Source organism: Drosophila busckii, chromosome 2R (assembly GCF_011750605.1).
Source record: "Drosophila busckii strain San Diego stock center, stock number 13000-0081.31 chromosome 2R, ASM1175060v1, whole genome shotgun sequence".
NCBI classification, from domain to species: domain Eukaryota; kingdom Metazoa; phylum Arthropoda; class Insecta; order Diptera; family Drosophilidae; genus Drosophila; species Drosophila busckii.
The window spans coordinates 13,717,046-13,726,433 of record NC_046605.1 but is presented as its reverse complement, the minus strand read 5'-3'; positions in this window follow the sequence as shown (position 1 = coordinate 13,726,433).

Genomic DNA, 9,388 nt, shown 5'->3' with positions numbered 1-9,388 from the left:
GTTTTGAACTGAGCTTGTTTTGCTTTGGTCTCGCTTTCTTTGGGTCTGCTGCGATAGCCTTGGCCTGCTTACCAACATGTCCATCTTCAATTGGCCAGGCTGCTGCTGAGAGTAATTTTTCAAGTCTGAAACTGTGTGCTTTATGCAGCTGCTTACAGTTAGTTTGACTGCTCGTTGTTGCTGCATTTGCATGGCAAATGTAATTTATACAAAATTAATTTACGTCATAAAAGGAATTTTTTGTGTTGAGGCCAAGGGCCAGCGAGGCGAGCCAAAGCTTAGTGACTTTCCGTCCAAGTTGAACAAAAGTGAAAATTAATTAAATATATGTACAGCTCAACAGAGAGAGGGATGAGAGCGAGAGAGAGAGAGAAACAAACAAACAGCAAATATGCATTGAAATAAAATAAAAATATAAGCTCAAAAGTAGTAAAACCTAAAGCTCTGGCCCAAAAGGCCCAAAAGCTGTGCACAATTTATGCATGAACACGCCACGCCCCGCACAAACGTAAAGCGCCTACCAGAAGCCAGCAGCAGCAGCAGCAACATTTTGTTGCACTTGCTTTTGCTTTACAGTTGCTTGCCTATTGTAAATGCAGCTTAGAATTTTGTTGCAAATAAAGTGAAATGGCAAATGCGCTGCTACCAAATTCCACACACACACACACACAAACACAGGGAAGAGAGCAAGCGGCGGCATGCGGGACTTGGCGTTGGCTTAAGTCAGCAAGCTAGCGCCAAGAAACAACAACAACGGCAACAACGGCAACAACACAAAAAAATTGGCAATTTAACATTTGACGTTTTCTACGAGACTTGTTCAAACAATATACTTGGGAATTTGTTTTAATGCTCTGGCTAAGAAAAATATAAAAAAAAAGAGTTGCCGGAGCAGGCAGCGGCAAGCGGTGCGGTTGCCCTAAGCTACATGCGAGACAGAGTAATGCAAGCAATAGCAGCGACAAGGACTACTACTACTACTTGCAACTTGCCAGCCAGTCAGCCAGCCAGCCAGTCAGCCAAGCGGGGCAACGAGTAAGGGGCTTAAAGGCGAACACAACTGGCAATAATGGCTTTAAATTTTTATTAGATGACGACGCTTATGCGCCTTAGTTGCCTTCTATTCAGCTACGGCACGTTTCAAGCTGCTTGAAATGTTGAAATGCTGTTGAAAATGCAATGCAATTGCTGTTGTTGTTGCTGCTGCTGTTGCTGCTACTGTTGCTACTGTTGCAATGTGTGCTTACAACTGAGGTAAAAATTTGCCAGTTAACTGCATGCGTTCATATGTTGAAATATAAGCACTAATTACCCCAGCAACAACAGCGAAAAAAATAAACAAAATAAAATAATATAAATACAAGCACAGCCCCAAAAAAAAAAAAGAAATATATGCCAAACAAATCTACACACGTGTGTATATACATATGTCCTTCTGTCTGTAAGTAACTAGGCAGCACCGAAGCTTTTATACGCTGAGCCCCAACTAGTTACTATCAATATACATATTTGTCAATAAATATTGTCATGACTGCCATATGCCCAATGTTCATTTGTGTTGATGCCACAATTTTCTTAAAATTACCATAGGCTAACCAAAAATTCCAGCGAATTGTAAAATATGACAGCTTACAATTTTTATCACTTGCTTTTATTAACGAATGACTATTAAAACACATTTATAATAAATATTTTTGTTGCTTGCTCAATTAAAATTTTTTATTTATTTATTCATTTAATGTCAACTAAATTTTTGTTTATTTAAACACATATAGCATTAACAGAGATATGTTATGTAAGTAATTCTAAGCAGTCATCGATTATTGAGCAATTGTCACGACGTAGCTATCGATAGTGATCGCATGCTGTTAACATGAATTTTAACAGCATGAGTGCGATTACTTATGACATGTCCATTAACAGTCGCTGAAACTGAGCTTAAGCTGCAGTTTGTTGAATTGAAGCCCTTAGAGCCACACACACACACACACACACTCACACACGTAATGGCAAATGTGTTTGTTGTCTGTTTAAACTAGTTGCCCCTGAGCGTATGCTACACTTTATGTTATGTGGCTGGCGTCGCCTAATTCGCATAATTACGCGCTTATTATTTTTGCAAACTGTCTCACTGCTGCCACTGCCGCTTCTGTAGCCTGTTCCTGCTGTTTCTGCTCTACACAAACATACAAGCATACATACATTTAGTCTAATTATATTTGTGCGTGTGTGTTTGTGTGTGTGTACATAATTGTATTTCGCTTTGCGTGCATGCTGTAATTGTATTATTTGCTTGATTTTATTATAAGCTCATGCTGCTGTACAGCAAAAACAGCAACAACAACAACAACAGCAATAGGAGAAAGCTATGCGCTCTGCCCATAATTAACCATATAAATAAAACAGTCGAAAAATGTCCCACAGATATGGGCAGCATTATAACCAGGCCCAGCACAAAAACAAATATACGCGTATTATTTAGTATTGTCTATGCCCGATGGGTTAGATTTGCGTTCGCTTTGTTCATGGTCGCCATGACAGTATTAAATAGAATAGCTGTCACTGCTTTGCATACCCCGCTCAGTTAGCTACATTAAAAGTTATATTTTAATATAAAAAGTAATTATAGCTGAGTAATGTTTTATCAGCGCTTTCAGCTTTTTAAAGGGTATGTTGGCATGATATAATATTCCATGTTGGTTTGTTTGCCTGTGCCATATTTCGTATTTGCTGTATTACTTATTGGCATATTTACAAATACGATTTCACTATTTGTCAGCTGCTAAAAATTATGAGCTAGACTAATTGAAACAACTATTTTTTCTGTTTGCTCTGCGAGCTATTTGCCTAGCGAATTGACAGCCTGCAGTCAGCATAATTTATAACATTTTTTATTAACCAGCAGCAGCAGCAGCTTTTAAAAGTTGAATACTCGCTCGCTCTGTTGTGCAGCTAACAAAAAACAATAATAGTTATTATTTTTATAGCAATATGATTTGTTAGCAATCTGATTATGCAGCTAAGGCTAATCTAATTGAGGTCTGTCCTTAAGCTTCAAATTGCCTTCATGTCTCAAATGACTGCCAGCATGCCTTACTCAACTTAAATGTGCTTCGCCAGGCTCAAGCTGTTTCCGTTTTTGCTTATAGACACACAATACAAGCAGACAAAAGACAGACGGACGCACAATGGGCAATTCAAGCCGAAAACTTGACCGAAGCTTATTTTGTGAAAAATGTTGAATTTAATTTGATTTCAATGCCAATGAATTGATACTACGTAATATGAACATAATGCATATCTGTTAAAATAATAAAAAAGAAAAGAGGTGCATGCATAAATTGAAGAATTTGTTACAATATTAACATTAAATTACGAAACTTAAACCGCAAAGCCTTCGATAAGTTTGACTATGAATTTAAAATGAATTTGAGACATTCTTGACATTTTGTTTGCATGGTATATAGTGGTCCGATCCATTTCAGCACCATATCTAACAATGAACTAAAAACGAAACTATAATATACTTCGATATACAAGCTTAACCTCTGCATGCCTCAGGATCGATTGTAATATATCAAATTAAAGTTTAGTTACACAGTATTTACATTGATAAACATTCTGCTACATCTTATGAGATTAGAAATGTTTTTAGCATTTATTCTATTTATATATCAGAATATTGTATTTTTATAATGTTATCGATTTAATTTGTTTTGAATTATAACCCCAAAAACCGCTCCAATTCCCCACAGTGGAACAAACAGACAGGCACACATATTTCGCTACAGCTTCCGTTGGGAATTTTCATGCAAACACACACACACAGAGAGAGAGAAAGAGACAGCTGGAAATTCAATAGCATTTGAGACTGTGTGTGTGGCAGGCAGCTGTGTGACGTTATGGCCTCACGGCTCAGCACCGCCAATAACCACACAAATTACATTTATTTAAGTTCCGTCACATCAAACGTTTACGGGCTCTGGCCCCACATCATAATTCTGAGTCTCCATGCAACAATTGCCCATCTAATTCACTCAACTGCTCACCTGTTGTCTTGTCTTGCTCTCTCGCTCGCTCAACAAAACTTTTGTCTCCATGGATTGTCGTTGTCTTGGCTGCCGTCGGCGCAGTTAATGTTGTCTGATTTCATTAGCGCTCGGCCCAAGATTTCAAGTTCTACACGACGCCTCGCCCCACCACCCAAACACCTATTGACAGTCATTCTGTTGAGTGGCGACCTTTAAGCTACACGCGTAATTCATCTCTTCATTGCTTTGCTCTGTTGGCTGCTTCGCACGCCAATTAGTGACCCCCCCCCACTCACCATTGGCTCACAAGTATTTAACATGAACTTGAATGAGCTTATTATTGGTTTTTACTTTTCTCGATTGCCCGTCAATATTATAGCCTAAGCACACATATATGCTGCCCTTTATAGGCTTATAGACTTGGATCTTGTGCTCCGCTTGTTGTGGCTAATTTGCTTTTATTAGACGCATTAAATTTTATGCTTATGCTGTTTATGCTGTTCTCTAATAAAACTCGAGAGCCAATAGAAAAATATTGAGACATTGTTGGCAGTGCGAATTGGCCTCTAACTGTTTGCCAGTTGCCATTGGCCTCTTGGCTGCTTGCTGTGCATTTTAATGGCCACGTTTAGGCCAACAGTCGCTGCTGCAGCTGATGTTGGCCCCCATTACCAAGCGGCTAAATGCCATGATTAGAAATTGTCAGTAAGCTATGAGGCGTGACCAAGTAATATGCAAAATGGCATGAAAATAAGGCATCAAAATAAAAGCAAAAAGAGTTTCTGCAAAAAAAAAAAGAAAATACAAAAGCATTGGCCATAAGCAAGAGACAAACCTTAATTTGAAAAAAGCTTAAAGTCTTTTTACTATTTAGACTGCAGTTACTTTAAAGTTACAGCAAGTCTTAGCTAATAAATAAATTCAAATCCACACTTTGCCTTTTTTTTTATATTGAGTAAACTCTGAATATTTAATTTCAATAAAATGTTTTTCAGACATACCTATTTACTAAATGTAGGTATTACCAATTAAGTTGCCGTTGTCTTAAAGGCAATAAATAAATAACAATTATAAATAATTGAAAAAGAATGTGAATTTGTTTGTGATTTTTAAAAAAAAAAATATAGACGCTTAAGAATTTAAATTTCTTCAAAAATGTTGGTAAATTGAAGTAATTTGTGAATATTTTCTCACTAAACAAAAAATAAAATAAATGAAAATAATTGAAAATAATCTAATCTTTCGCAGTATTATTATAGTATACGAATAATTTTCATTATTTTTAATGCAATTCTCAATAATTTCGAATAATCTCAAAAGATCCGAATATTTTCAATCGTAATCAATTTAATTTGTTGATAAAGATTTTCATAGCTATTTTTTACATTTATGTAAATTTTAACAACGTTTCTATTTTCGCTTAGTTATAATTTTTCTTGTTGACAAATTCATTACTGCTTTATGGGCAACATAATAACATAAATTTATAATAAAACTTTTATGACCAAACAATGCTTGAGTTTGCGCATACATTTCATTAATTCCCACATTAAATTTGTCATGTAGTTGAAACTCATTTACACACGTTTGCAGTTACGAAATTTGTGAGCTTAATTAAAAGCGCGCTAGCTGGCAAAAATTTCAATTATATTTTGTGGATCTATCAGTGACAACAATAAACAAGACGAACCAGTTGACACGCCACCAACCCACCCCTCCCCCCACCTTTTGCTAGCTGCTCCAGCTTGTATTTTCATTTCCATAGCATTGCAGTACAGTCATTCGCTTGTTTGTTGTTTGTTATGATATGCGCATATAGGTAAAGGTCTCCCCAGTTGTGCAGCCCCCTCTGCGTCTCCTCCGCCTGCTTGCTCTGCATAGGTATGTGTCATAAAAACAGCCAAACACATAGCGCTGTGCCCCATATATGACAACGAGGCAGCAGCAACAGCAGCAGCAGCAGTGGCAAACTCAAGCTCATGCCCCCAACTGAATTTGTTTGTGTTTTGCGTTTTTTATGCCACACCTCGATGCAAATCATTGCCACATCTGACGCACATGTGGCACGTAACAGACACTGCGACAAGCTTGTGTGCTGTGAAGTCGTCGCTGCCGCTGTTGCAGGATTTGTCTGTTTTCTGATTGTCGTTGTCGGCGTCGGCGGCGGCGGCTGTGGCGCTTGCCCCCATCCCGAGTCCCACATCCATTCCCCCCTAGCAGCGCCTTGCTGTCGTCTGCTGTGACATTTTGTAGGCGCTACGGCGTGCGAAATTGTAAATTTTTGTCTGCTGCCGCAGCCTCCAGCTCCTGCTGCTGTCCATGTCGCTGTTGATTTGCCTGGCTTGATTTTCTACTAGTTGTTGTTGCTTTACGCGTTGGCCTGTGCACATATGCATTATTAAGAATATACTCAGCTGTCAGCAAGTGAGAGCGTCTGTGTGTTTGTTTGTCTGCCTGTCTGTTGGCCAAAACGCTTTGCGTGCGCCACTTGACTGCTGTTATTTTTATTCAAGGTCGTGTGTATTTAGCCCAAGCTTCAACTAAATATTGATGTTGCAACTTCATCAGCAACTGGCCACAAATTGGTGCTAATGGTCGCGCTTAAACAGCGAACTGGCTGTCGATTTTTCAAGAGTTATCACGCATACGTGACGTAAAAAGTTGTTTGCCATAGACTTTTCAGCTGCATGCGCTAAAAAAGTTGCCACTGCTTGCTGCTGACCTGCACCAACAATAGTGCGCTTAAAAATTTATTTCATATTTCTGCTGACAAAACAACGCTGTGCGCCTTTCTATTTGCTTTTCATTTATTAGCAGTGGCTGAAAAAACGCGATTGCTGCAGTCTTTAGCTTCCCTTTGTGCCTTCCTGGAAGTGGCCTGGCACACGTGCTCACAAATATTTGCGCAACGTGGCTGTACACCTCACCTCGCAAGCCTACAGTTGAGAGTATATACTTGGAGATACTCTAGAAAAATCAGGCAGATCACTATCACTATAGTCAGCCTCATACAGATTTTTTTTAATATTTTTAATTTAAGAGAACTTTTAATTTTGACTTTGTTAAGGCCAATAAGAGGAAAGAAGCAGGGAAGGCTGGAATTAAAATAATATATAGTAATAACATAGAATTTATATTCTAAATTGAATAATAAGAATTATAAATTATCAGGTGAATGAAGAAGGGGTTAGCTGCCCCCTAAGTCCTGGAAATATAAAAAACATTCTGGAAATTCATAAATTTATGATTAATTATTTATTTAATTTATAAATTGATAATACAGACCTATGTGTACAAATTAATAATTAATATCAATATAATAAGAAGTATTTAATGTCGTCCCCCTCCTACTTAAATTTCATTGTGTTTACATTTGTGGATCTAGCTCAGCAAATTGAAATAGAATTGGACTATTTCATACTACGTTGGTGTGTTGAACACAAATACAATGAGCATAAATTTGTTTTGTTTTTAAGATTTAGACGAGCTATGTACCAGGTAAGAATATAAGGAATGTCAAATATAATTGTGAGATATTATGGTATTAATTAGCTGTTCATTAATGTATTTAATAATCGTTGTTCATTTATCATCCAACAGTTTACATTTATTTATTGTTACATTTATTGTTCATTTGTGATTGTGAAAATTAAGCAAATCTATTTTTGTTTTATAGTCTTAGAGTCTTAACGTCTTAAAGTTTATTTCGGATCAATATCAGAATAATTTTTTACTAACTTTTCACAAACATAAGCCTAACAAACTTATATGTTTCAATTTCGAACTTCGTAAAGCTCTAACCATAATCATGGGTATGATGTTTAATTAAAGTACAAATTCCGATAAAATATAATAAATATTGGCCAGCGCTAAACAAAAAATCATAGTAATAACCAAGCCTATTACGTTAATGCGCACTTATATTAATGCATTTATAAAGTTATTAATGAGCGACTGCTTTAATTTAAATTTCACGCACGACTTTATATCTTTGCAATAAAGCTTTAAGCCATGAGTTTCATAAAGCGCCCATTATTTACACAGGCGAATCAAAATAAGGATAAACAAAACAATGCCAAACATAACCGACAAACGGAAACAAAGCAACAAAACATAAAAAAGAGCGGACAAATTTACCGGACGCACATATTTCCATGTTGTTTAAAGCCGCCAACACGCGCTCGATTTCAATAAACACAGCGCGGCTCTGGACATGAGGTAAAATCATTTGCCGCTCTCTTGCCAGCTGATAATATTGCGATTTTCATTTGTGGCCGTGGCAATTTAATTTTTGTTTAGCAGCAATTTAGACGCCAACACAGTCGGACAAATACACACACACACACTCAAAAGCGACTTCATGTGTGTTGATGTGTGTGCGAGCATTTGTGGAAATGAAATTTCGAGTTAAAATTGTAAGCCATCAGCCATGGGTTGCACTTTAAGCCTTTTTGCGATGTTAGGATAGCAACAGCTGCTTATATTTTATTATTTACCAAGCTGAATATTGAAAAATGCAAAAAAGGCTTGTTGATTATTTTTTAGTTAAATGTTTGCTTTTAATTTATTGATTAAATGCTTAGTTGGAAACTAAGTCATGCATATGTAGATTTATACGATTCCATAAACTTTCCAAGAATTTTCGCGGCGAATCTATTGTACAAAAAATGCGTAAAGTCGTGCACAGCCGACAGTTTGAGGATCGAATATAAGTTACACATTTATCAATTGATCAATAATATTGAGACTTAATAGGATATGCCACGCCTACAGCTGCTTGCTATGCCCAAATCTTATTTGATTCAATTACAAGCAGACGTGCAGATGTTGAGATTGAGAAATTGAATTCTATGAATTTTAAACTCCAATTAAATTCTATTCAAATAGATTATTTCCAGTTATTTGTTCTATATTTACTTGGGGAAAATACAGGTTATATTTAACTGCTTTGTTGAATAGCAAATATCAGAAATGTTGAAAAGCAAAATTGTTATAAATTTGCAACTGAGTTCGCACTGATTGCCAATCGTCAAACACTAAATACAAATTCTTTTTTGTACACACTCACACGCACACATACACATGCATGCATATATGTATAAATAATAGTAAAAGCCGCATTGGCAGACTACTATGTAGCTGGCTTTGAGCTGCAAAGCAAAGCAAAGCGAGCGCTTGCATTTATTATTGACATGTTTGTGGGCCAAGCGCCTGGCAATAGGCAACACTTTAAGCGCTCAGTTTATACCTTTATATGGCCTCAAAATGTTATCGCAACGAGCAGCCAACCATGTGTGCGGGCAGTTTGCTTTGCAGCGTTAACTTATACTATATACTGTGCACATATACACACATGC